Source organism: Thamnophis elegans, chromosome 2 (assembly GCF_009769535.1).
Source record: "Thamnophis elegans isolate rThaEle1 chromosome 2, rThaEle1.pri, whole genome shotgun sequence".
NCBI lineage: Eukaryota > Metazoa > Chordata > Lepidosauria > Squamata > Colubridae > Thamnophis > Thamnophis elegans.
Genome location: NC_045542.1, coordinates 53,679,647 through 53,706,967, shown reverse-complemented (window position 1 = coordinate 53,706,967; position 27,321 = coordinate 53,679,647). Strand labels below are relative to the sequence as shown.

At 47.2% G+C, this 27,321-nt stretch overlaps 1 protein-coding gene across 5 annotated transcripts in view; it reads left to right on the top strand.

The window, feature by feature from the left end:
- Positions 1–18,344: 18,344 nt before the first annotated feature.
- CASKIN2 (CASK interacting protein 2) overlaps positions 18,345–27,321 on the top strand; it is a 189,698-nt gene continuing 180,721 nt past the window's right edge. For 4 of the 5 annotated variants that reach the window (XM_032209429.1, XM_032209428.1, XM_032209427.1 and 1 more), the window contains exon 1: positions 18,496–18,991. The gene's annotated coding sequence lies outside the window, so the exon portion shown is untranslated. The other variant, XM_032209426.1, reaches the window with a different exon arrangement.

The window sequence follows — 27,321 nt, the reverse complement described above, 5'->3', positions numbered from 1 at the left end:
GCTTCTGCGCACGGAACGTACGGTGCCTGTGCGACACTCCACTGAGCAGCTGGAGTGTTGCAGAGGCATTGTAGAGCGTCGCAGGAGATGAGGACACGTGCGCGCGTTCTGCACGCATCCATGTGGTGGACGCCGAGCCCCATTGCACCATACCAGTTGCAACGGGATCCGGAACCCATCTCTGGTACAGAGGCTTGTCTGACTGAAAGGCCAAAAACAAATATGTTGGGCTTTCAACATTCCACATTGCTGTGCACCTTCATAGAACAAATTTACCTTCCTCAAGTTATTGGAAAAAGCAAAGATATACAGGAAATATCCTTTTTACTTCTAACATTGCCAAGTGGCTATTTATTTACAGGTGGTTCTCGACTTATGACCACAATTGAGCCCAACATTTCTGTTTCTAAGAGAGATCGTTGTTAAGTGAGTTTTGCCCCATTTCATGACCTTTCCTGTCACAGATGCTAAGTGAAGCACTGCAGCTGTTAAGGCAGTAAAATGTTTGTTAAGTGAATCTGGCTTCCCCAATGACTTTGAAGGTGGAAAAGGTGACCACATGACCCTGGAAAACACCAACTGTTGTAAATACGAGTCAGTTGCCAAGCATCTGAATTTTGATCAAGTGACCATGGGGATGCTGTCCCCTTCTCAACAGTCCCTGTACCTTCCCTTTGATTTCCCAATGTTCCCCACACACGGCTGTTCTCATACCCTCCCCTTCTCACATAAACTCCTTTGATACATCTGCAAAGTCTTTTCTTTTTTCTTTTCCCCAGTATGGTACCATCATTCCTCTGATGTTACAATAATCAAAGCAACAGGGAACACATTGTTTCTTCAGTCCTATGTTCTACTCTACGTCCACAGAAATCTTGTATCCGGCATGAATGGATAATTCAGCTTGATAGAAACACAATACTAATGTTCCCATATAATTAAGGTGACCAGACGTCCTGACTTCAGCGGGATAATCACGCTTTATAACAATTTGTCCCGTGTCCCGGCCCGTTTTTAAAAAGTCCCGATTTTCTGGCTTCATGTTGAAAGCCCAGTGGATTTGCTTAAGAAATCCTAACCGGGGCAAGATGAAAGACACCCTGTCTAATCCCTCTCTGTCTCTGTCTCAGTACTTTCATTGAAGATATTAAAATGTTAAAGCAACAAAACGGACCCCTACCCCACCCCTTTTACTCACTTTTATAAGAAAAAATGACCAAGTACCATAGAGCTCCAGGAAACATGTGGCTAGAGAGGGAAGCGACTGTTACTTCCTGGATTTACCAGAGGGGAGGGGCACGGAGGTTGGAGGTCTGCTCCAAAATGGTGGCAAAGTTTCTTTGAAAAATATTTCCCTGACTAATTTCACCATTTCAATTTTCTCAGTTCTTTGTATTAACATCTACATCATTCTGGGTTTACTTGGAGTGCAAGCCTGCTGGTAAGTGAGCTGGGTTTTTTTCTTTTATTTTTTTAATGTATTTTAAAATATTTTATTTATTGTGCATAGGATTTTTTAAAATTATGTGTGGATTCTTCTTTTAAATTGTCTTAGACTATTTAAAAAAAGATTCTATCCAAAATAAATTGAAGTGAAACCATGTTTAAAAATTCTATGCACAATACTTGAAATATATTGTGTATAGAAAGAATAGTTTGAAATGTTTTACTTCAATTTATTCTGTGTGGATTCTTTTTTTAAATTGTCTGAGGCTATTTAAAAAAAGATTCTATCCAAAATACAAAATACCAGCTGCAGTTATTCACTTAAAGTTACAATGGCATTGAAAAAAGTGACTGATGACCATTTTTCACACTTAGCGACCATTTTCACACTTAGAGACCATTGCAGCAACCTCGTGGTCATGTGATCAAAATTTTGATGTTTGGCAACAGTTACAATTTATATTTGTAAATTGTAGTTATGTTGAAATAAAAAAAATATTACCATACTATTTTTGCATTGTATGAAAAATTTTGTTGCTCCATATACATCTCTGAGGGGAGCAAGTTTTCTCCTCCCAGGCTTAAGGACGGACTAGCTGGACTGTCCTTAGGGGGCAACATCCACAGCCATTCGGTCTTGTCAGGATTGAGTGCGAGTTTGTTCGCTCCCATCCAGACCCTAACAGCTTCCAGGCACTGGCACATCACTTCCACCGCTATGCTGAGTTGGCACGGGACGGACAGATACAACTGGGTGTCGTCCGCGTACTGGTGGTATTTAATCCCGTGCCGACGAATGATCTCATCCAGTGGCTTCATGTAGATATTAAATAGGAGGGGGGACAAGACCGACCCCTGCAGCACCCCGTAATTGAGGGGCCTAGGAGTTGACCTCTGTCTTCCGACCAACACCGACTGTGACCTGTTGGAGAGGTAAGAGGAGAACCACCATAGAACGGTGCCTCCCACTCCCACCTCTTCCAGCCGTCGCAGAAGGATACCATGGTCAATGGCATCGAAGGCCGTTGAGAGGTCAAGGAGCACAAGGATAGAGGAATGCCCTCTATCCCTGGCCCGCCAGAGATCATCGGTCAGTGCGACCAAAGCGGTTTCGGTGCAGTAACCAGGCCTGAAAACAGACTGAAAAGGGTCTAGATAATCTGCTTCATCCAAGGTCCATCAGAGTTGGAGGGCCACCGCCTTCTCAACAACCTTTCCTAAAAAAGGGAGGTTGGAGACTGGGCGATAGTTTTTAAAACTGGGTCCAGAGAAGGCTTCTTGAGGAGGGGTCTCACCACCACCTCTTTCAGAGGTTGTGGAAAAGATCCCTCCCACAAGGAGGCATTCGTAATTCTCTGGAGCCAGCCACATGTTACCTCCCTGCTGGTCGAAACCAGCCAGGAGGGGCACGGATCCAGTAAACAGGTGGAGGCACTCATCGCTCCCATGGCCTTGTCCACTTCATCAGGAGTGACAAGCTGGAACTCATTCCAGAAAGTCTGAACAAGACCCTCCCTCGGCATCTCCACTGGTTCTGTCCAAATGGAGTCCAGGTCTGTCCGAATCTGAGCAATTTTGTCCAACAGAAACTGCGCAAACTCCTCAGCTCGTCCCTGTAAGGCATCCCCCGTTTCCCCCCCACCCCATTCAGGAGGAAACGGGTTATCCTAAACAGGGCAGCTGGGTGAGATTCTGCGGACGCAATAAGAGCGGAAAAATGCACACATTTTGCCGCCCGTATCGCCACTAAATAAGTCCTAATAAAGGCTCTTAGTAGTGTTCGGTCGGATTCAGAGTTGCTAGCCCTCCAACGTTGCTCTAGGTGTCTCTTTTGGTGCTTCATCTCCCGGAGTTCCTCAGTAAACCAAGGTGCCCTCCTGGATCCACTGCCGCGGAGAGGCCGCAAAGGCACAGTCCGCTGTATTCCAGGCGGCGACCAAGGACTCTGTCGGACTGTGGGCAAGAGAGTCAGCTATCTCCCCAAGCTCCTTCTGAAATCCCAACGGGTCCATCAGGTGCCTGGGGCGGAACCACTTAATCGGTTCCACCTGCCTGCGGTGGGGGAGTAGCTTCCGAAAATCAAGCCTCCACAGGAAGTGATCCGACCATGACAAGGGCGAGATGTCTACTCCCCTTAACTCAAGATCACATCTCCACTGCCCCGAGAGAAATACTAGGTCGAGTGTGTGTCCCGCTCTATGAGTCGGACCCTGAATTACCTGGGTCAAGTCCATGGCTGTCATGGAAGCCATGAACTCCTGGGCCCCATCAGAGTGTTCGCCTAGGGACGGCAGGTTGAAGTCCCCCAGTACTAACAGTCTGGGGAACTCAACCGCCAATCCGGCTACTGACTCCAGGAGCGCAGGCAGGGCTGTTGTGACGCAGCTAGGAGGTAGGTACGTCAGAAACAAGCCCACTTGAACCCCTAGGTCCAACTTCAGAAGAAGGGCTCACACCCCACAATCTCCGGAGCAGGGCCCCTGTGAGGAGCTAATGATCCTCAGATAATAATTGCCACTCCCCCACCCCTTCACTTGGTGTCGTGGTTGGTGGAGCACCTGAAACCCTTCCGGGCACATTTCGGAGAGGAGGACTCCTCCCTCAGGGTCCAACCAGGTTTCAGTAATACATGCTAGGTCTGCCCCTCATCAAGTATTAAGTCCCGGACGAGGGGAGCTTTATGAATCAGAGACCTGGCATTTAGCAACAGCAACCTGAGACCAGGGTCCTGGCTTCTCTTGCCACCTGGTCCTAGAGTTGAGCTTACAGGGCTGGAACAAGGAATCGCTGTGACGTAGCGAGCCCTCCTTCCCCAGTAATGGCTAGCCCAGTAGCCCCCATCGTACCTTCCCCTCCCCATTATGACCGGGATGCTCTGGCCCGCCCCCATCCCTGTAGACCCCCCCTCCCATGGCCCACGCTCTTCCCAGCAGGCCGCAACTATCACTCATTCTAGGATGAGGGGTAGGCCTGGGGCCCCCTACCACTTCTGCTTATGCACTCAGTGGGGGAGGCACCAGGCTGCGCCCTCAGTCCTCTCAGATGCACTCTCAGTCACTCTCTCATACATACCCCACTGTAGTCCATTAAAAACATATAAAAATACAATAGTAAAGATAATTAAAATTAGGTGGGTTCATTCATCAAACAATCACACCATACACACTCCATACACAAAAGAATTGCACAGATCTTAAAAAATTCCACTCAAGTGGACTCGTGCAGAAATGGTGGTCAGAAACCAATGGTTACTCCTCGCAAGCCCGAGCATTCAGCTCGGGCAGCCATATACCATCCTGCACATGCACAAATGTTCTGTAGAAGCTAACTTTTCGTATTCTTTCTGGCTTTGAAAATATTCAGAGGGAGTTCGGTGGTACCATATTTTTCAGAGTATAAGATGCACCTTTTTCCCTCAAAAAAGAGGGTGAAAATCTGGGTGCATCTTATACACTGAATACAGCATTTTTGGCCTTCTGAAACCCTGCCTTTCTTTGCAAAAATAGCCGTGCATAGCCTTTAGGTGGCTTCAAGAGTGCTGCTGGGGGATGGAGAGGGCAAAAATGAGCAAAGAAAATTGCTCATTTTTGCCCCTTCCAGCCCCCAGGAGCACTCTATAAGCCTCCTAAAGACTATGCATGCCCCCCCTTTTTTTAACAAAAAATGGGCCCGTTTTCACAAAAAACAGGCCATTTTTGGGAGGTCTGCAGAGTGCAAAAACTTTTTTTTAAAATTTGCCTCTTCAAAATATTGGTGTGTCTTATACTCTGAAAAATATGGTAATTCTTTGGGAATAGAACAGCAACATCATGATCCATCCATCCCTCAGACACTGATAGTCATGATTCATGTGTCATCTCTGCATCTTTCCATCCAAGTGTGGGAGTTTGGCCAAATGAGCATTTTGGTTTTCCATGCACTACATTTGGCAATGTTTTTAATCCTCTGAGATCAAATGGGCACCAACATGATGCCCATTTCCTAGCAGAAAATTTAGAAGTGATGATATTGGAACAAAAACCAGGGGAGATGTCAACGTCCTTGCTTGTTCATTCTCAAGACGAAAATATTGTCTCTGTGGATATAACAATTTGTGTGTGTTTTAAAGATAAAGTGTTGGCATCTACCCCCTCCCTTTAAAGTTTTGCTTCGTATTGGAACACTTTCATTCATTTCTATGACACAAGCAGCCCTCTGGTGCTGTGTTATCTTAACCGGCAGTTTTCAGGAGACGGGAAAGAGCATCATATTTAGCCTGCATTCTTAATCTGTCAAATTGCTGAGTGGTGCTTTTTGGTTACCCAGAAGCACTTTTTATGGCAGTGGAAAAATACTTCTTCCTCCTTTTCTAAGAGGCACTCTATGAATTCCCAGGTCCTTGCATTCAGAATTACAGCTGGAAGAATCAGATAGGACATGCTGTGTCTGTGCTAGAACAATGATGGAATTTTGAGGAACCATGTCAGAACTTTGGCTCCCTTGTCCTATCACAGGGGCAGGAGTGGGCTTCAAATATTTCAGCAATCGGTTCTCTGCCCAGTTGCTGGGTAGGCATGGCCATGGTGGGCGTGGCCTAGTCAGTCTCCTGCACCACCACAGAGAGGGGGGCTTTTCATCATCCCCAGGCTCCAGAGGCTTTCCTCAAGCCTCTGGGAGGGCAAAAACTGCCTCCCTCAGACTCCGGAGGCTGGAAATGGGCCCATTTCCAGCCTTCTGGAACTTCCAGGAGGCCTGTTTTTCCCTCCCCTCAAGCCTCCGTGCAGGCCCTGCACTTACCTCACATCCAAAATGGGCCATGTGGAGACTCCTGGGAGGAGAGGAGCTGGGTGGGAGGGGTGGGGCAGGATGGGTGGGGCCAGCCAGGTGTGGGATTTGGAGGTTTTAACATCAATAGTGTTAGCTACAGGTTCTCCCAAACTCGGGCAAACCTGTAGCAGCCCAACCCTGCACAGGGGAATATTGTGTCATGTCTAGGGTGACCAAACGTCCCGCATCTGGCGGGACAGGCACGCCTTCCCATAATTTTTCCCACGTCCTGGGCCGTTCTCGAAAAGCCCCGCTTTATTTTGGCACTCGCAGCTCGCTCGCTCCCCTGCCCATCAGCTGCTAGCTTGCTCGCTCGTTCCGTTCTACACTAAAAATCTAAGCCAGCCCAGCCTGCCGCTCACTGATTGGCCTGGACTCCAGCCAATCAGTGAGCTGGCTGGGATGGAAAATTTTAAGCACACGGCGTGCTTAAAATTTTCCATCCCAGCCAGCTCACTGATTGGCTGGAGTCCGCTTAGCTTAGCACGCTCCATTTCATTTCGTCTTTTGCTTGCTGCTTAACTGGTGAGTAATGTTACCGGTGGGAATCGGGAGGCGCTGGTGGGAGGAGACGGCCCTCCTCTCCTTCTCCCCCTTTGCGGAGATTCCCTGTGTCTCCCAGGTCGCGCCCATCCCCTCTCAAAAGGATTCATCCCGCTTCCTCCTCTTCTTCTTCCTCCACCTCCTCCTCCTCCCCGTCCATGGTGGCAGCCACAGGATGGGGCGGCGGCGAGAGAGATAAAGTGAGAGAGAGGGTTCCGTCCCGCGAGGAGACGCCCACCGAGCTGCGGGTCCCCCCCGCCGCCTTCTTTCCCTCGTGGTCGCTTCCCTTCTTTCGACTCGTGGTCGCTTCCCACTGCTGGTGGCGCCTCACTTCCCACCATCCCGCCATCGCCCAGCCACCGCCGCTGCCTCCCCTTCCTCCCTCCCTCCCCCTCGGACTCCTCTTCCCGCCCCCGACGCCTCAGCTTGGAAGGGCCGGGAGAGCGAGAGAGAGAGAGAACGGGGGAATCTCTCAGGGCTCGCCGGAGCGCTGCTCCTTTCCCAGAGTGAGGGCGGCGTGGGGAAGACAATCTGCCGGAGGAACCTTCCAAAGTGGAGGCGGCGGCGGCGGCTGGGCGCACGCTGCTCTTTCCCTCCGCGCCCTGGTCCTCTCCGTTCCCAAGCAGCCTCGTCCTCTCCTCCTCCCTCGGTCCTTCCCGCGGCCGCCTTGCCAAAATCTCGCTCTCCCTCCCCCCACTTCGGCCGCTGCTGGCCATTGCCCAGCCGCCACAGCTGCCTCCCCTTCCTCCCTCCCTCCCCCTCGGACTCCTCTTCCAGCCTCCGCCAGCTCGGCTTGGAAGGGCCGGGAGAGCGAGAGAGCGAGAGAGAACGGGGGAATCTCTCAGGGCTCGCCAGAGTGCTGCTCCTTTCCCAGAGCAGAGAGAGAGAAGGAAAGAAGGGGGAGAGAAAACTGGGCGCCCGAGCCCTTTCCCCACATCCCTATGCAGCGGGGAGAGGTCGCTCCCGGTGAAGCATCGCCCCCGCGCTCGCTGCTTCTGCCGCAGCCATCCGAGGCCGAGACGGGATTTGGGGTTTTGACAGATGCCCGTTTCCCCCCCGCGCGGCTCCCTCCAGCCGGAGAGCCATGTAGATCCCTTCTTCTTTTCCTTCCCCCCTCCCTCCTTCCTTCCTCTCCTTCCCACTCCTTGCAACTGGCGGTGGCGAAATCGTAGTGATCAGGGGAAGGATACTATAAAATCCCCATTCCCTCCCCACTCCAGGGGTAGGATACTGCAAAATCCCCATTTCCTCCCCCCTCCAGGGGAAGGATACTATAAAATCCCCATTCCCTCCCCACTCCAGGGGTAGGATACTGCAAAATCCCCATTTCCTCCCCCCTCCAGGGTAGGATACTGCAAAATCCCCATTTCCTCCCCCCTCCAGGGGAAGGATACTATAAAATCCCCATTTCCTCCCCACTCCAGGGGAAGGATACTATAAAATCCCCATTCCCTCCCCACTCTAGGGGAAGGATGCTATAAAATCCCCATTTCCTCAATGTGACCTCTGTCTGTGATCCGGTTCGTGATGGAAGGAGGCAGGAAAGCACCGGGCACCGGAGAGCTCACCCAGCTGTATTTCTTTCATTAATTTATCCATTTCGGCACAGTCCATAATTTTTCTGTATAATTTTTCCGTATAAAATTTTTAATCAAGCCCCCCCCCCTCCCCCGGTCAAAGGTGTCCCTCTTTACCAATCTGAAAATCTGGTCACCTTAGTCATGTCCCCCGCCTCCCCCTACACAGACACGCACCAAAAAAACCCATGGCTTTCATTTATTTATTTAGGGACATTCCGGAGAAGAGTATTACATTTTAATGCAATCACTTCATTTTGGTATTCTAATAAACTATGGATTTGGAAATGCCTCACATTGATAAAGCAGTAAATATTATTCTTGGAAAAAGCTTACCTGAATTAAAAAGCATTCAAATCTGTATTTCACACATTGTACTGAGCAGCAAACGAAAACTCTGTGGCTTGCAAAAGGTTTGTAAACCATAGTTAAATAAACACTTAACAGTGTGTGAACTTTTATTGAATTGCTTTAGTTCAATTGTAAGGTTGGCATTTACCACTAGATGGCAACAATGATTCATGAAGATTAGTGGAAGGAGAGTTTGTTCGTTTATTTAGTTAGTTAGTTAGTCATTAAATTGTTTATTTAAACAGAAGAGAAAAAGAAAGCATAAAATGGAGGAAATGAAAAAGTTTAAAGAGACAGAGAGAGAACAAAACATCCACAATACAATTATATATGAAGACTTTTCTCCCAAGTTGATACAAATATAGATTTATAAATAACAGCTTCAGTAAAGGATGACTGAATACAATACAATATTTCATTGTTAATGTCCATACATAATCAACATTTGTAAACAATATTTCATTTTTCCACCTCATGGACTGCTTCTCTGCACAAGCTATGCCCCCTTTCTGAAAAAGAAAAGCATGTAATACTAGCATACATTATAATATACCAAACCTTCCAAAAGCATTATTTTCGTGAAGAGGATCCAAACTATTCCATCCTATTTACACTACACTACATTACATTAATTAGCCTCACTTTAAAAGGTGATGAACATGCATTGATCCAATAAGTATTTTTTATGGGGCAATCCCTGAAAGATGCAAGTGGAAGCAGTATGCTCTGTCCCATATTTGGGTAGACCAGGTTGCCCTGATAAAAAACACTAATCTCTCCCCTGGTATAGCTCACAAAGAGAGGAGAGCCTGTGGCTTAGAGATTAATACATCTACCTAATATGTAAGTAGCTCGGGTTTGAATTCCAGAAGAGTATGGCTAGCTGACGAGAGCTAAATAGTTTGAAATGCATCTATGCTAGTCTCCCTTTATTTCTTTGTTGATAAATATAAATTTAAGACATTGATCCAATTGTATTGAGAGTAGCTGCAGAACACCATCAGCCATCAATGGAAGTCTTGATAAATAGGGTGGCCAGAACCTCATGTTACATTTTCTTCAGGAAGCTATCTTTCTTCTTGCCACACTGAGGTCACCTATATCCTGATTGCAAAGATAAGGAACTGAATGGCTTTTTCATTAGTACTGTTTCAAAGGGCTCATCCATCTTATTTCCCATCTCTAGAACACAGTGAAAGGAGGAGCCTTAGGAAAGAGCTTTACAAATTATCACAAGAGGAAAGGAGGGAAAAATCAACAACCTCAATATTACCATCTGGATTTGCTGGTTCAGACATTCTTGGTTGGTTGGTTTGGTTTATTGAATTTATATGCCATCCTTCACCCAAGGACTCAGGGCGGCGTACAATATTAAAAAAACACATATTACAAAAGTTAAAAAGAATTAAATAGAATATCCCAAATATCCCAATTCTCACCTTTGCTGAAATGATACTTTTGGTCTTTCTTGTTAAACCAGAGGTGCCCAATCTTGGCAATTTTAAGACTTAATTCCCCAAATTCTGAAAGCTGAAGTCCACAATTCTGGTAATTGAAGTTGAATTGAAGTCCACAAGTCTTAAAGTTGCCAAAGTTGAGCACCTCTGGTTTAAAAAGAGCAAAAGCATGATGTTACTGTGCCATCTCATCCAGTGGTGGGATGCTGCCGGTTTAACAACCAGTTCAGTGAGCGCAGGCTTTGCACGCACGCAAAGCGCTTAAGCGCAGTGCTGAAAATGGAGCATTTAGAAGCTCAGCTGCTTACCTTCCAAGTCAACAAGTAGAACAGCGAGGGGGGGAGGGAAATCAGTTGTGCTGTGCAATTGAGATGAGCTAGAAAAAGGAAATAAAGGACAGGATAGGATGGGGGTGGGTGGGTGGGGCCAACTGATTGCTGGTCCGAACCGGCTGAATATCACCTCTGATCTCATCCTACAAAGCTGTCACTAGGAATATGTGAACCAACTTTTTTTTACAAATAGGGCCAGGAATCAAGGTGCCTCCTGTACGTTGTCCTGATTTTAACACTTGGTTGGCCTTGATTTGTGTGTATAGTGTTTCTGCACCTCTTGAAAATATCTCTTTGGGGAGTTGCTAAGCTTAATTAAGATTTTTTAAAATGATAATGGGTGCCCACATAAATTCAGAAGATCATTATGTCAGTGCACTTGACAAGTGCCATGGCAAAGTCAGATAATGAATTATAAGACCTTCAACTTGCAATGTTTCCAAGCATATCTTTTTATAGACATGAGTTCTTCCAAATAAAAGCCATAAAATGCTGACATTTATATCCAAACACACATAATTATCACTTTATTGAGCACAAGAGAAGAAGGAAGAAGGAGTTCACTCCTTCCCAATCCATGAATTTGTATTTATGTTTGTTCAATTAAACCCAACAGCTGCGTACCTCCCACTCTCATTTTAAGCATGGTAGACATTTCTCAAGATAGAACTCCATAGAATCCAATATGATCATGTGATTAACTTCTTAAGAGCAGCTCATAACATAAAACCAAGAGCCCCAGGCATTGAAGAATGGGTTGGGGAAGGCTGATTTAGTATTAGAAAGCTACCTGAGGGAGAAGAGCAGGCTGAACTGGAAGGTGGGGTTAAACGTGTCATTAGCTTAGAGTCATTGCATTGCCACAAAAGATCCAAATCCAGCCCTCATGAATTCTATTGACCCTTATCAAGCACCAAATTAGCTCTCACCATTAGTTGATTAGATTCTTGTGTGTAGGTAGCGATAATAAACTCTGCTATGCTTTCAACTCAATGAATTCTCCTGGTTATTTGTGCCTGACTCTACCCAGTTGACAAGGGAAGGTTCCTTTCATTATACTGTATACTCCAGAAGGGCAGAGAACATCTGGCAAGTTCTCTCTTCACCCTCAATGTTTCTATATCTTGGCTGCAATGCCTTTGCCAAGTACCCCTGTTATGAGAACAAACAATCAAGTGAAGCAAAAATATTTATTTATACATGATTGAAAGAGTCTTGTGCTGGATATGTATTCAACAGGTCCTAATAAATTCCTCAAACACAGCCCTAGGAGCAAGACCCACTGAATTCAATGCATCTTGATACAGATGTATAGTATGGGAGTGCAATGCAACATAGCAATCTATACATTTATTATATTATTTATTTTCATCCTTGAGTTTACAATGTGTTGTTACAACAAAGTTGTATTCTAAACAACATATAAAATCAGTTCAAAAGAGGTAAGCCATGGTTAACTATATTATACAACTGAACCCCGCTGCCTGAATTCACACCACACAAATAACCTAAAAGAGAGGTTACTTCAGATAAACTTGATTATGATGGCTGCCCCCTATTAGATCAAGATGCCTCAGTATCCTTTGCAATGTATCAGATTATCATTAAAAACAAGAATCTGATTTAAAATAATGCTAAACTGATATATTGGAAAGCAAAGCAGCAGCCCCACCCCCACCCCGAAATGCACAGAAGGGCAAACATATGTAAAGATAATAGTTTGCTTTTTTTTACAATGCCCTTGCAATATAGGCCAGATTCAGTGATCTAAATCTTGTTGGGATCACTATTCGCCCTTTACGTGATACAGTTTCCACGGTGGAATTAAATAAATGGTAATTAATCATTGATGGCTATATAGCAAAAGAGGCTACAGACCTATCCAGATGCTGCTGTTTTGCAATTACAGACATTCTTGGATGATCTGGCAGCTGTCAAAACATTTCACCACCACCTCCAAATGTTGTTAATAAATAAAATCAGGATATAATTTTAACATCTAACACTCTTCACTAACAGGAAGGGTGGATTACTGCTATGCATCTTATTTTCTTACTTATCTTGTGGTTCGATATTTCCATAACATACTGGACTCTTCCTTATGGCCAAGCCACTGTTATCTTCCAATTCTTGAGTTAGCTGCAAATGATATTGACATAAAATTAGCTGTTATCTTGAGTTATCCCTCCCATGCCACAGGCACAATGTTGGAAATGGTGCTTATTAATGTCGTAGCCAGGGCATGTGGAAGACGGTAAATGATGCGTTTTCCTAGCTTTATTTCACTCTCTTCCATGTCACCAGCAGGTTGAAATGCATTCACCAATCATTCTTTTAAATATGGAATGAGGGCTGGAGACGAAAGCATTTTAAATATGGAATGAGGACTGGAGAAGAAAGCAAGTTTTGACAGATGGCTAGATCATCATCATCATCAACAACAACAACAACAAACCTTCACTCTGATTTTGTGGGTTTTATGTTTTTTTAAAAAGAGCAGGGCTACCAGATTAAACTGGATTCCTTCTGGGGATGAGTTTAATGCTATACCAGAAATTCACAGGGACTGGAGAAGCTGGGGAACATACCAATACCAGATTAAACTGGGCAGTAGGTATAGGGATGATCCCACCCCCAAGGGCCTTTTGCTGTTGCAAAACTGGAGAACCTATAGCAGTAATGGCGAACCTTTTTCTTATGGCGTGCCAAAATTGTGTGCATGTGCACTACCACACTCTCCCCAGGCAACCTCCAGAGGCACGGGAGGGTAAAAAACAGGCACAATGAGCCAACCAGATGTTTGGGACACTTCCCATTGGCTCGTTGGGCCTGTTTTTCACCCTCCCTAGCCTCTGGAAGCATTCCTGAAGCCTGGGGAGGGTGAGAATGGCCTTTCCCAGCCCTCCGGAAGGCCAAAAATCAGCTGGCTGCCAGCAAATATGGCTCTACGTGCCACTTGTGGTATGTGTGCCCTAGGTTTGCCATCATGGACCTGTGTTCTGACTGTGTTATCTAGCCTGCTAACAAAATATTTGCAAGAAGAGAAGAATCCAATTTGATTGTGCTACCAGCCAATTGGTCCATGAAGCAGAGCAGATTGTCTCTACAGCAAAGTTGTCTTGGGATAAGGAAGAAAACATTATTTCAGTATCAGCAAAGTACAGTAAGGATGGCTTGCTTCACACATGGGTTGGAGAACCAGATAATGCCTTATCATGAGGACACTGCAGAAAAAGAATAGTTGCCAGGATATGTTTGTGCCACAGTGAGAGGTAAGTGAGGAAAACCTCACTGATTGCTAGTTTTATTATAATCTACACTAGCACAATCCCTACTTGCAATAGCAGTTAGACTTATATACCGCTTCATAGGGCTTTCAGCCCTCTCTAAGCGGTTTACAGAGTCAGCATATTGCCCCCAACAATCCGGGTCCTCATTTTACCCTCCTTGGAAGGATGGAAGTCTGAGTCAACCCTGAGCCGGTGAGATTTGAACAGCCGAACTGCTGAACTGCTGCATTTAACCACTGCGCCACCTCGCCACCTCGGCAACAGTTATGACTTCTGTTTGCTAAATCTGTATTTTCCTATGATAGAGTGTTTTATTCTGCATAACTTAGATATTCTTGAAAACCATATGACTATTTTATAGATGGATATCATTGCCATCTTCTTTGTATTTTAATTCTTGCATCCATTTTGATATCTCCATAAACTAGGACCACATCTGACAACCCCCCACCCCATAGCCTGAAGATCTGGCATGAAGACCATAATCCTAAACGTCTATGAACAACAACATATCATAAAATTGAGCCAACCCAGCATGCTCCCTACTAAGTAGAGAACATACACAGTGCCACTGTTGCTGCTTAGGGGAAAAAAAGAATAAACTTCAAGGAAATAAACCAATGGGCCACAACTAAGGACCTTCTGTTATCCCAGCACAGCTAATTACTGTTTGGCTGGGGTTGCTAATAGCTGTGGGTTTCTCATCTTTGATGTAACTTGCTGATATTGGATCTCTTTGAGAAAACAAAGATGCTTGCTAATGGTTTGGTAATGAGCAGGGGATTTTCAAAATGTTCCAGAAACAGAATATCTATAGCCTTATGAATATTTATGAAAAGCCACTTCTCATCCACAAATTAATGAAAACTGGAACATACACATTCTCTGGGCATCTTCTACACAACCCTGGAACTCTCACAGCTATTTTATGGGAGTAACTCAGAAGTTCATGGTAGCAGCCATGATAATTGTGGATCTATTGGTCCCAGGTTACAAGCCATTGGTGGGTTCTGGCAGCCACTACTGCCGGTTCGCTCATGGGCACTTCATGCATGCACGTGCTAAATATGCATTGCATGTGCATGCCCAGAACAAATAAAATTGCTCTGCACATACGCAGAAACAAAAAACAAGATGGCGCCGCCTATGGTGCTGCCGGGAAAACCAGTTCGGGGGTGTGGCAGGCCTGGCTTGCTGCCGGTTCCAGCGACCCAGGCCGCCAAACTATTACTGGTTCGGCCGAACCAGTAGGAACCCACCACTGAATTTGATATTTTGTTCTGTTCAGGAAAATATTCTGTGGGTGAGACATCTCTGATTACCACATTATAGTAGCAGGATCACCATCCAGTTAAAGTTGCATTAATAGCTATATCTCATATTTGAAGAAGAAAGGACAGCCCATCCCCAAAGCCTTTAGAGGATTCAGTTGGATTACAAGACATCTGGGAACTAAACCCAGAAGTAAGTGTCCTGTCCATATCAGAGGTGGCATTCAGCAGGTTCCAACCAGTTTTGGAGAACCGGTAGCAGAAATTTTGAGTAGTTTGGAGAACCGGTAAATACCACCTCTGACTGGCCCCACCCACATCTATTTTCTGCCTCCCGAGTCCCAGCTCATCAGGAGGGAATGGGGATTTTGCAGTATCCTTCCCCTTAAAATTATATTTGTTCGGGTTTTCAAGTTGTGAGGAGGCTTCCTCCCCCCCCCCCAAAACCCCTGGATTTTAATATAGAACTTTTAAAGATTTAGCACTTTCAATTTGCAGAGGGCAGTAAAATCTCTCATATTTGTGCTAGTCTAATTTTATTTATTTATTTATTCATTAATTCATTTACTCATTCATTCATTCATTCACTCATTCAATTTCAATAGCCATCCAGCTTAACCAAGTGACTGGGGGATTCTGAATGCCATCTGTCATGTATGAGAATATCAATTTACTTCTTTATAGCATTTGACTGGAATGACTTCTAATTGTGATAACAAGGATTGGCAAAACCTGGCTTGTAACATCCTAAGTGCCTTTCTGAAGAGAGCAGAGATGCTCCTGTCAGGCCTGCAGCTGGTTCCTTTTAGGATCTTTGGCCTGCCACACTAATATTCTTTTCTACTAGTCTGTTTCATTAATAGGGAATTGGAAGGGGGAATAGTAAGGAGTAGAATGTGTTGTTGTCAAAATAAAAAAAAATCCTTTCTAGAAGCCCAAGGTCATCCTTTGTCTCTACACCTCTGAGCCTGACCGGAACTGGATGGGCGGAACTGCCAGCGTGGCAGTGGAAGATTGGACCATGTGATGGACTTGTGGGTGCGGGGGCAAGATCATGAACTTTCAACTGGGTGGAAAACCCAGGAAGCTTTCAGATTCAGGTTTTCCACAGATGTGCCAACATGTCTCTCTTAATAAATTGGAAGTTTGAGGAAAGTTCTGCCTTAGACTCTGATTTAATTTTGGATGATATTTGGAACGTTGACAGCTACCTTGCTTAAAGTCATCAATTGACATTTCTTTAATTATCTTTTTCCTTTCCAAGTTAGTATAACACATGATTGAATATCTAGCCTAGATGATAAGTCATTATTTTGCTTGGGCCAAGATAGATCCTTAACATGTCCATCTATAGTCAAACTGTGCAATAGTGATTAAGTGGGTGAACTAGGGCTGGGAAGACCTAGGGTTGTCCACCTACAGCTATGGAAAAATTGGGTGAGTTTGGGGCAGTAGTTCTATATCAGACCAATCTATTTTATCATTGTTATGTGAGTAACATCAAAGAAGATTCCAATTTAAATTGCCCCAAAGTGCTGGAAAAAATATAGGATATAAAGTTAACACTTAAAGCTGACCCTACAAGTATGAGGATAAGATCAGAAATAGGATTTTCCTTAAGATGACGAGAGTTTTTCTTCTTTAAAATTACTGATTAGACAACCTCATAGAGATTTTATCTATTTTACATCAGGGGTGTCAAACTTGCGGACTGCGGGCCGGATGTGTCATGGGCTGGTTCTGCCCTCACCCAGTTTAGCGAAGGGAGGAAAAAGTCACAATACGTCATGTGAATGCCCTGATGACGTGGGTTTGACACCCCTGTTTTAGATCATCATGCTCTTCTTCTGAAAAGAATTCCAGAATGATAGAAATTCCAATTTTAATTTAATTTAAAATCTAAAAATGTAATACAATGCTATAAATTGTAGATTTATACAATGAAAAGGAGGAGCTGAAAAAGTATAAAATAACTTTCTATGTACAGTAAAAATCTCTCTTTTATTAAAGATGTTTCATACGCTGCATAACCAAAGGAAGTCTATCTGCATATGGTATGTTCACTAAGACTTTAATAACTACTCTCCCCCTCATCCTGTTGCTTGTATCAGTTTTGCCTTGCAGGTACTGAAAAACTAAGATCTAAATGTAGACCTGTAAATTTCTCTGCGAGAACAGCTGTTGAAAAAGAGACTGGAAGCAGAGTAGGTGGAAAGATAATTGATTAAGGTTGTCTTTCCCATACCACCTTAACCCAAACTGAAATATATAGACAATAGGATCCAAACCAACCAATCACAAACTAGTGTCTGAACCCAGCCTGTATGAACAGCTCATGGTGTGTAGTGTGTTGTATGAATCAAATGAATGAGTGGAGTAAATTATTGTTCATTAATCACAGGGGGCAGGGGGAGATATTATGCAAACAAAGCCAGAAGGCACTGGCATAAATCACAATGAAATGGGAGGCAGATACTTCGTGAAGCTTAGCTAGAAATATGGTGGAGAGTGAATCTCCACCGCCAACAAAAGAGGCACGTCCCAAAACATCTGAACACCTGTACAAAGTCCACGATGCTTAAGAACTGGAGATACAAGTGCCCAGAGGAAAAAGAGAAGACAAAAAAAAAACAACACCCTGCAGATTCTTCATTTTTCTAGCACAAAGAAGTGTACACCTGTGAAAATAAGCAAGCAGCACTACACAGAAGTTTAAACCCAATATGAATAGAATAGCATAGCATAACATAGAATAGAATAATAGAATAGAGTAGAATAGAATAGAATTCTTTATTGGCCAAGTGTGATTGGACACAAGGAATTTGTCTTTGGTGCATATGCTCTCAAGGTACATAAATAAAAATTAAATAGAATACATGCATCAAGAATCATAAGATAAACAAAAACAAAATAGGGAGGGAGGGGGGTGTTAAGGGTTTTAAGGACCAAAGAGGACAAACATTTCTAGCCTCCATGAGTGCCTGGCAGACTTTTTTTTTAAATTAAAGACACACTTTGAAAACGGATCGGCCGCTTCTTTTGCGAAGCCTCACAAAAGAGCCACTGGGGGGAAGGGGGGTGTCTCTCTTGGAAGAAGAGGAGGAGCGGCAGCTCGGCTTCCCCGCTCCAGACACACAGCCTCCCTTACCTGTGCGCACACGTTTCGCACCGGGCCAAGGTTCTCTGGTGACACGACACGCCCCCGACCGCCCCCCTCCTCCTCTACACTTCACCCCTGAATCCCTTTACTCGCCCCCCCCCCCCGCCTTTCCACCCCGGTGCAAGAGGCAGCGGGATCTCCGCAAAGCCCTGCCCAGCTCGCCCGGCCGTCCCCGCTTTCGCTTTTCCAATCAGGAGGGGAGAACGGGAGGCTGGGAGGGATTTCCTGCTGAGCGATCCCAGGCGAGGGAGGTAGGGAGTCAGAGGGGGAAACAAGGGGAACGGGGGGAAAAGAAAAAGAAAACAAAAAGGCGGCAGAGGCGGAGGCGAACTTTCGGGCAGAGTTCCCAGGAGCCTCGCAAGCTGACCGGACGGAGTCCCCTTCCGCGGGGTGGGCGACACTGCCCTGAGGAAGCCGGAGAATAAGAAAGCGGGCGCGGGGGGCGGGAGAGACTTTTGCCCGCGGACTTCCAAACCCTCTCGCTTCTCTTCTCATCTCTTCCTTCCTTCCTCCCCGCCCGCCTTCAGCTCTCGCTCCCGGATATAACTAGTCTTCGGCGCTCGGCAGGTCTGGGACGAGAGCGATCGAGCGAGGGAGAGAAGGAAGCCCTGGTCGCCGGGTGACGTGGAAGGCGAGGGGCAGCCGTTTCTCCTCGCCCGGAGGAGCGGGGGAGGAAAAAGCCACCAGCCGGTGACAGGATCGCTCGCAACTTTGTGCCTGTGTGCGCGCCTGGAAAACGCGTCGAGCCCCTGGATGTGGTGAGTTGTGGGAAAGGAAAGCCAAAAGGCTGGAGTTGTGGAGGGGGAAAGAAAGGGATAAATCGGCTCCAAGTTGCCGACTAAGATTTGTTTCTCTTCCCATTCCCGCCCTCGGCGCCCCTTTATTCGCCTTATTTGGGCACTTCTGTGCAGCCGACTCTGGATTTAAAAACACTCCGATTTTGCTTTTTCCCCCAAAACTGGGCTCCGTCCTTCGATCCTGGGTGTTCAAGGCGCTTGGACTGCTGGCTTGGATGTTTTCAGGCGAACTTTTCAAATGATTATATTCGCCAGATAGATAATACCGCGCTCTGATGCGCTGTATAATGTGCGCTGGTTTATAAAACTTTTTTATCTTGAATAATTCTCGGGTTTGATTCTCTCCTGCTCTGCTGCATCTCCTTTTCCCGGATAACCCCATCCGCTTTTTTTTGGGGGGGGAGCCTCCTTTGACCCATCTAGGTGCGCTGAACTACCACTCCCATTATCCCCAACCTATTATTGATCATGTTGGCCTGGGATTAGTCAGGGTTGTCCTGCAATGCCCCTGGAGGATCTTTAGCTTGGTGAAATTGTTTTTTTTTTTAAGGAAAAAAGAACTATAGTATATCTCCAAAGCCTCACATCTTTTTCTTTGAACTCTGACATTGCAGCATGCCTGAAAAATGACACCACTGTTGTGATACAAAAAGTTCCCCAAGTCCTACCAAGTAACCTTTGCTCTAGGCTTTGTTTTCCAGTGGAGGGAATGTTTGCCCCTTGTCTTCCCTCTCCAGGGATTGTATTTTTTAAAAATTGTTGTTTAGCATCTTTAGTCTACTGCTCACTTTCCTGGTCCCTCACCACCACCCAACCAACTTTTTACACTATGCTTGAGAAAGGAAAATTTCAGATACTTGAGTTCAGCTGGTATAGAATCCTGAAGTGGTGTATTAGATTTCTTAAGCAAGATGGATGTTTTGAAAAAGTACTACTGGAAAAGTAGCCTGAAAAAGGTGCAAAACTGCACGCCAAGTTTAACTCACTTTCTCCTGGTGAGAACACTGACTTGTAAAGGAGCACCGTTTTTGTTCATTTGTTGATCTTTATGTGCAACAGCAAAGTTCATAAGATTGCTTTAATGCAGGAGATCTCAGACTGAGTAGTATGTTTCATGCAAAAACTACAACAAAAACAATTATTTTACTGTACTTTTATTGTAAGAGGCCAGGGATGAGAACAAGGGGTACAGAGATTATTTCAGATCTAAAACCTACAGAAAACTGAATAATTAGTTGAGCAGAAAGTGATCAGCCAAAAAAAGCACTCTGACAATGAAAATCCCTTTGGGGATCTATTAGCAACTCTTGCTTGATTTCTAGAATGAAATATGCCAGAGCTCATCAGTTGAGCATATGAGCCTGAAAATGGGTAGAACAGGCTTGCCTGACTTGCTTCGCAGAGAAATGTATTCTCTTCATGCATATTCTCCAGTGCACTGCTCAGAGAGCCCAAATGCTGGGTTAACACAGCCTATCTGCCCTTGGACTGAGTGATGTTTTTCTTGACCACGCCTCCCTTTGCCTGCACATGCTCAATTCGAAAACTCAGTCCGCCCGAGTTAGGACTGTTTTGGGAGAGCTCCAGTCTAAGAGCAGAAAGGCTGGAAAAAGTTTCCCAATTTGGACCATGTTTAAATTCTCAGATAGAGGAAATCACGCTTCTACATCAGGTCTGTCTATTTGCCTCCAGTGAGGCTTCCGTCGCTTTAAGAGAAGGGCTGCCGGGTTTTCCCTGCTGTTGCTAATTGCAAGCACTGCAGGGGGTTGAAAAGGCTTCCACAGCGGGGGCTGGCTAGCAAGGGAGCAATTAGTGGGATAAACCAAGTTCCCTGTTGGAACAGGGGCGTCCCAGGGGGAGGAAAAGTCCAGCAAGGCTCTGAGAAGGCTCTAAAGCAGGTGAGCCGGATTGCTAGGATTCCCTCGCCTGCTCCATTTTGCCCGGCAACAGCAGCGACGGCTGGAGCCTTCGCGTGCCTTTCAGGGCTGGAAAGAGCGGGAAGCGGCTGCGTGCGCACCCCCCGCCATTTTGGATCGCTCCGACTCACTGGGCAGAGCGGCAGAGCTCAGAGCGTGCGAGGAACAAGGCAGCAAGAAGAGCCCAGCCAGCCAACGGAGCCTCAGCGAGCCCTCAACGACTGCAGAACGCCGCGGGGAGGATGGGGGCTAGTCTGGGAAGCCAGCTAGTCTCTCCCTCCGGAAAATAAGCTAAGTCTCGGGGAACCGAGGGCGGTGGGAGGAAGGAAATCCGACCCCAAGGCGGCCCTTCCCTCCTGGAGATTCTGCCAGCGCTTTTGGACTGCAAAGGCCAGCGCGTGCCCATCCCAACTCCAGCTATCTTCCAGGCCTCATGGGGACCTGAAATGGCTGAGGAATGCAGGGAGGCCTTAGGGGATCAGGTGGGGCCCTCCAGCAAGCGCTGCAAGCTGGATCCCTCTGTAAATAAAGGCAAAGGGCACAAAAGCTCACTTGAAAGGTCTTCTCCAAGAGCCACAGTGGATCCCAGGGTGGTTTCAAGGCCCCTTCAGCCAGAACCTAGCCCAGACCGTCGCAGCAGGGAGTCAGCTTCCCCTGATCGTGAGGCCCAATCCCCCGGGGACAGTGAATTCTTGTCTGGGGATAACTATGCATCCAGGGATCCATCTCCTGAAGCATCTTGGGGGTACCCCGACTCCCCTAGCTCCTCCATCGGAGAGGAACGAGATTCTGTCCAGAATTCCCCCTTTGGGAAGGGTGGATCCAGCTCAGGCAGGCCTAGCCGTCGCAGGCCCAGTAAGCAAAAGAAAAAAAGGGGAAAAAGTCCTGCTCTTTCGGACGAAATGAGGGAGGTAATTGCCTTAGCCATCTCCCAAGGGATAGCTGAAGGCATTAAGCGCAAGGGCTCTCGCAAGGGCAAGGCCCCAAAGGAGAAACGCAAACCTAGTGCCTCCACCTCTAAGGAGCCTGTATCCTCTCCATCTTCAAGCCCCTCTCACTCTGGGTTATCAAGTTCTGAGCAGGAAGAAGGGGAGATTTTCGCCCTTTCCGAAGACGAAAACCCCACCCCTGACAAGCCAAAATTCTCTGGCCTGTTTCAACCGTCATTATTCAAGTCTATCTTGCACAAAGCCATGACGGCCACAGAGTTAGGCCCCACTTCCAGACCTGAGGCCTCTCAGGCTTCCACTTCCAAGGATCTTAAGCATGGGTTGTTCAAAGAGACAGTAGAAACTCCCGAGGTTATTCCTGTGCCAGACCTATTTATGGACGCGGTACAGCGCCAGTGGCTACAGCCGGGCACCCTGACCAACCCCAGTGGGGGGGATAGAACTCTATATGCAGTAGAAGATAAAATGGAGAAAATCCTCAAATTCCCAGAAGTAGATGCCCCAGTCGTGTCTCTGACTTCCAATTCCAACCTGCCGGCTGAGCTCCTAGAGGGACTTAAGGCAGAAGATAAGAGGTCGGAAAAGGCATGTCAGAAAACACACATGGCGTCTGCCTGGGCCATCAAGGCATCCACCTCTGCCTCCTTTTTTATTAGGGCCACCCTATTCTGGCTGCGCCAACTCAGGTCCAGACCCCCGCCCAGGAAATTAGGTGGCGCCATGAGCTAACCAAGATTATTACCGCTGTCGAGTATTCGGCGGATGCCACCTTGACAGCAGCAAAATTCTCTTCCAGAGCTCTAGCTTCCAATATCACCTCCTGCCGCCTCCTATGGCTCAGGCACTGGCAGGCCGAAATGAAGGCTAAATGGAAGCTGGCATCGGCCCCATTTAAAGGGGGCTTTCTGTTTGGAGAGGGCCTGGACAAGTTTGTCACCGAAACCAAGGACAAACGCAAGATCCTTCCGGCAACCTTTAAAAGGGGTGACCGGAAAGGGGCGGGGTCCTTTCGTAAGAGACCCTACAGGAGCCAGGAAACAGGGCAATCTTCTCACCCTTCCTCCTATCAGAGGCCCTTTCAGGCAGGGGGGGATAGGCACCAAGACAGATCCTTCGGGGCTCGTGCCAACCAATCCCAGTCTTCCTTTCGGAGACCATTCCGAGGAGGAGGAAACAACAGTGGTGGATCTCGGCCCTTTCGTAAAGGAAAGTGACGGTCGCAGGGATCCCCCCATCGGGGGTCGGCTACGGCTGTATGCCGACAGGTGGGAGGAGATAACATCGGACAAGTGGGTCCTCAACACCATTCGCAAGGGCCTTCTCCTGGACTTCCTATCCTTTCCCCAAAGAAAGTTTATCCACTGCCCTACCCCCAGGAACCCAGAAAAGAGGGAACGCATGAGGGCAGAAATCTGCCATCTCCTAGAGATAGAGGCGTTAGAGCCAGTCCCCAGGGATCAGCAGGGGAGGGGCTTCTATTCGATCCTCTTCCTAGTGCCCAAAAGTTCAGGGGGGTGGAGGGCCATCTTGGACCTCAAGAGCCTAAATCAGCATCTGGCTTACAAGAGGTTCAAGATGCAGTCACTCCACTCCATCCTGGGCTGTGTGAGGGAGGGGGACCTATTGACATCAATAGATCTCAAAGAGGCCTACCTGCATGTCCCCATCCATGTGGCCCACAGGCGGTTCCTGAGGTTCTACGCGGAAGGGAAGCATTTCCAGTACAGGGCTCTTCCCTTCGGGCTATCATCTGCGCCCAGAACATTCACCAAAATTCTGGCAGTGCTAGCGGCTCATCTCCGCAACCATCCGGTTCGTCTGGAATGTTATTTAGACGACATAATCATTCACTCTCTCACCACCAAGCAGGCACACCGCGATGTTTCTCTAACTGTGCAGACCCTGCAGTACCATGGCTTCTCTGTCAACATGGAGAAGAGCCAGTTCCGACCATCCACCTGTATACAGCACCTGGGTGCGGTCATCAACTCCACCTCCTGCCAGGTATTTCTTTCGCCAGACCGGCTGTCGAACCTGAGACGCAGAGTGAAGCACTGCAGCCTTGCCAGGTCGGTACCCATCATTCAGCTGTCCCAGCTCCTAGGGATAATGATCTCGTGCCTGGGGGTGGTTCCCTGGGCTCGCCTTCACGCCAGGGAGCTGCAGTGGTTTCTGCTGCCAGTGCAGAGGGCCAGGAACAGCAACTCACTCAGGCGGGTTCGGCTCCCACGAAAGGTGATCCGGTCTCTGGCATGGTGGAGGTCCAAGGCAGTCAGGAAGGGCTGCCTGTTCAAGGAGCCGGAGAGACTAGTTGTCACCACGGATGCCAGCCTCCTGGGGTGGGGCGCCCACTGTCAGGGCCACCTAGCCCAAGGCCGATGGACTCAGAGGGAGGCCGCCCACAGCATCAATTGGCTGGAACTGAGGGCAGCTCGCCTAGCGCTGAGAAAGTTCGCATCTCTAGTAAGAGGGGCTCATGTACTGTTGATGACAGACAATGTGGCGACAAAAGCGCACATAAACCGGCAAGGGGGCACTCGATCAAAGGCCCTCATGCTCGAGGCAGAAGCGCTGGGCAGGTGGGCGGAACGTCATCTGGCTTCTCTCAGTGCAGATCACATCTCCGGCGTAAGCAACCGGGAAGCAGACTGGCTGAGCCGCCAACGCATCGACCACTCGGAGTGGCGCCTGCACCCGGACCTGTTCCAGCAGATCGTGAGGAGGTTCGGCAAGCCACAGGTAGACCTGTTTGCCACACACAACAACACACAGCTCCCACGCTTCTTCAGTCGCTACCACTCGCCCCAGGCGGAGGGAACAAATGCTCTGAGGTCAGCGTGGCCTCAGGGACTTCTGTATGCCTTCCCTCCACTTCCGCTCATCCCTCAAGTGGTGAACAAGCTCCTGACCGAAAAGGCAGACCTCATTCTGGTGGCTCCCTTCTGGCCCAGAAGGCCCTGGTACGCAGACCTGGTCAGCCTCTCAGTTCAAAGACCTTGGAGAATCCCCCGGGACAAGATTGCCCTCAGCCAGGGGGCCATCATCCATCCGGAGCCCCAGTGGCTGCAGCTAGCCGTTTGGCACTTGAAGGGGAGCTCCTGAGAAAGCAAAAATTCTCTGACCAGGTCATTCGAACAATCCAAGCGTCCAGGAAGCCCTCTACGACTAGAATCTACGATGCCACCTGGGCCGCCTTCTCACGGTGGTGCAAGACTAGGAACATAGAGGCCTCCTCAGCCTCGATCCCCCAGACCCTAGACTTTTTGCAAGAGGGTCTGGATAAGGGCCTTGCAGTCAGCACCCTCAGACGCCAGGTTGCAGCGTTGTCTACCATCCTGGCAAAGGGCTCCTCTCGCTCGCTGAGTCAGCTCCCCCAGATCAAGAGCTTTCTCAAGGGAGCAGCGAACATCAGCCCTCCAACTGTTCACCGGTATCCGTCATGGGATCTTCCATTTGTGCTTAAGGCCCTGACCAAAGCCCCATTTGAGCCTTTAAAAAAGACCAGTCTGCGCTACCTCACCATTAAAACCGCTTTCCTGGTGGCCATTACATCCGCTCGCAGGGTAGCCGAGCTTGCTGCGCTCTCTGTCAGGGAGGATTTGTGCGTAGTTCACCCGGACAGAGTAATATTGAGACTTGATCCGTCATTTGCTCCGAAAATTAACTCCCTGTTTCACAGGACTCAAGAACTTATTTTGCCCAACTTCTGTCCCCATCCTTCTCACCCTAAGGAGCGTGAGTGGCACAAGGTGGACGTGAGACGGGCAAAGTATGTAAAGAGAACAAAGGACTACCGCCGGTCAGAGGCTTTCTTTGTCTCCTTCCTCCCTGCGTCCCTGGGCCGCAAGGTCTCCTCTCACACTGTGGGACGTTGGCTATGTGCTTGCATCAAACTGGCATATGAGCACCAGGGCAAGACGGCTCCGAGACGAATCACCGCTCACTCCACCAGGAGTGCTGCAACGTCTGCAGCCTGGGCAACCCAGGCCTCTATCCTAGACATTTGTAGAGCGGCCACCTGGGCTTCCCCCACGGCCTTTATTAGAAACTATAAGATTGACACCTTTGCCTCAGCCGAAGCCTCCTTTGGCAGAAGAGTATTACAAAGAGTGGCTGAAATGCCAGAGGCTTCGGCGCTTCCCCACCCTGGGACTCAATAGCTTGGGCATGTCCCAGCATTTGGGCTCTCTGAGCAGTGCACTGGAGAAAGACCGTTGGCTTACCTGAACGGTCGTTCTCGGGGCACTGCGAAGAGAGCCCAAACCCACCCGGGTGTTAGTATTGAACGATGTGGCTGTATTGACTGTAATTGATTACAGGACGGTTCCTTCGTTTTCGAATTGAGCATGTGCAGGCAAAGGGAGGCATGGTCAAGAAAAACATCACTCAGTCCAAGGGCAGATAGGCTGTGTTAACCCAGCATTTGGGCTCTCTTCGCAGTGCCCCGAGAACGACCGTTCAGGTAAGCCAACGGTCTTTCTGGAGCTTCTTGCTGTTATGTTACTTATAGGAGGACTGATTACCAAAGCCAATTCTGGTTTTTGAGCAGTAACTCTAATTACTTTATTCTAAGAAGGTGCAGAATCAGCTTTTTGGAGTCCAGTTTATGTATTACTTATAATAAATATAACCTAGATGCTTTATTTGAAGTGCAGCTATGGCTTATGGTTGTGGAACTTGAGTAAATATGATCCCGTTCATAGTTTCTGGAGGAAAAAAGTTATCTCAGGGGATAACTTTTTCAGATCACATTGCGTAGTTCTGCTGAGATGGGCTCCATAAGGCAGACTTTCAATCTCGGGGATTGTGTAGGCAAACGCTTGCCATCTTGAACTGTTGTGTGTGTGTGTGTGTGTGTGTGTGTGTGTATTTAACAAGCTGTGTACCAACTACAAGTTATTGCTAGATGCCCAGATTACTAAACCATACTAATTGTGTCTCAATAATGAAAGAACAAGAGTGATCTATTATGCCCAACAGAGTCATTCTAGACACATTCTTTGAACAGAGCTGTAATATTTCATGTATATTATGGTTTTTACATGTTCTAAGTTGATTTTTTCAGCAAATGAATAAGATGCTCTGTTGTACTCTACAATATTTGTCTATCTGTATGGCAACAAGGTAACCCCAGTTTGAATCCAATCCAAAGTGTGTATGTTGATATTGTATTTTTAAATAAGATTCCGAAAGGCCTAATCCACTTAGTATTAATGGTCTGCAGTCACAGCTGCTGTAGGAGATAAATATAAATACAACTCCTTTACAGCCAGTAGGTAGTTATTCCCAAACAACATTTTGTCAAGCCAACCAGTTCAAATATTCTTCATTAATGATGTTTCAAGCTAGGTCAGCCCAGTCACCTTGTCCACAACTTACCTAAAATCTATACTCTATGGAAATTCTCTAAGGTTTTATAGTTTTC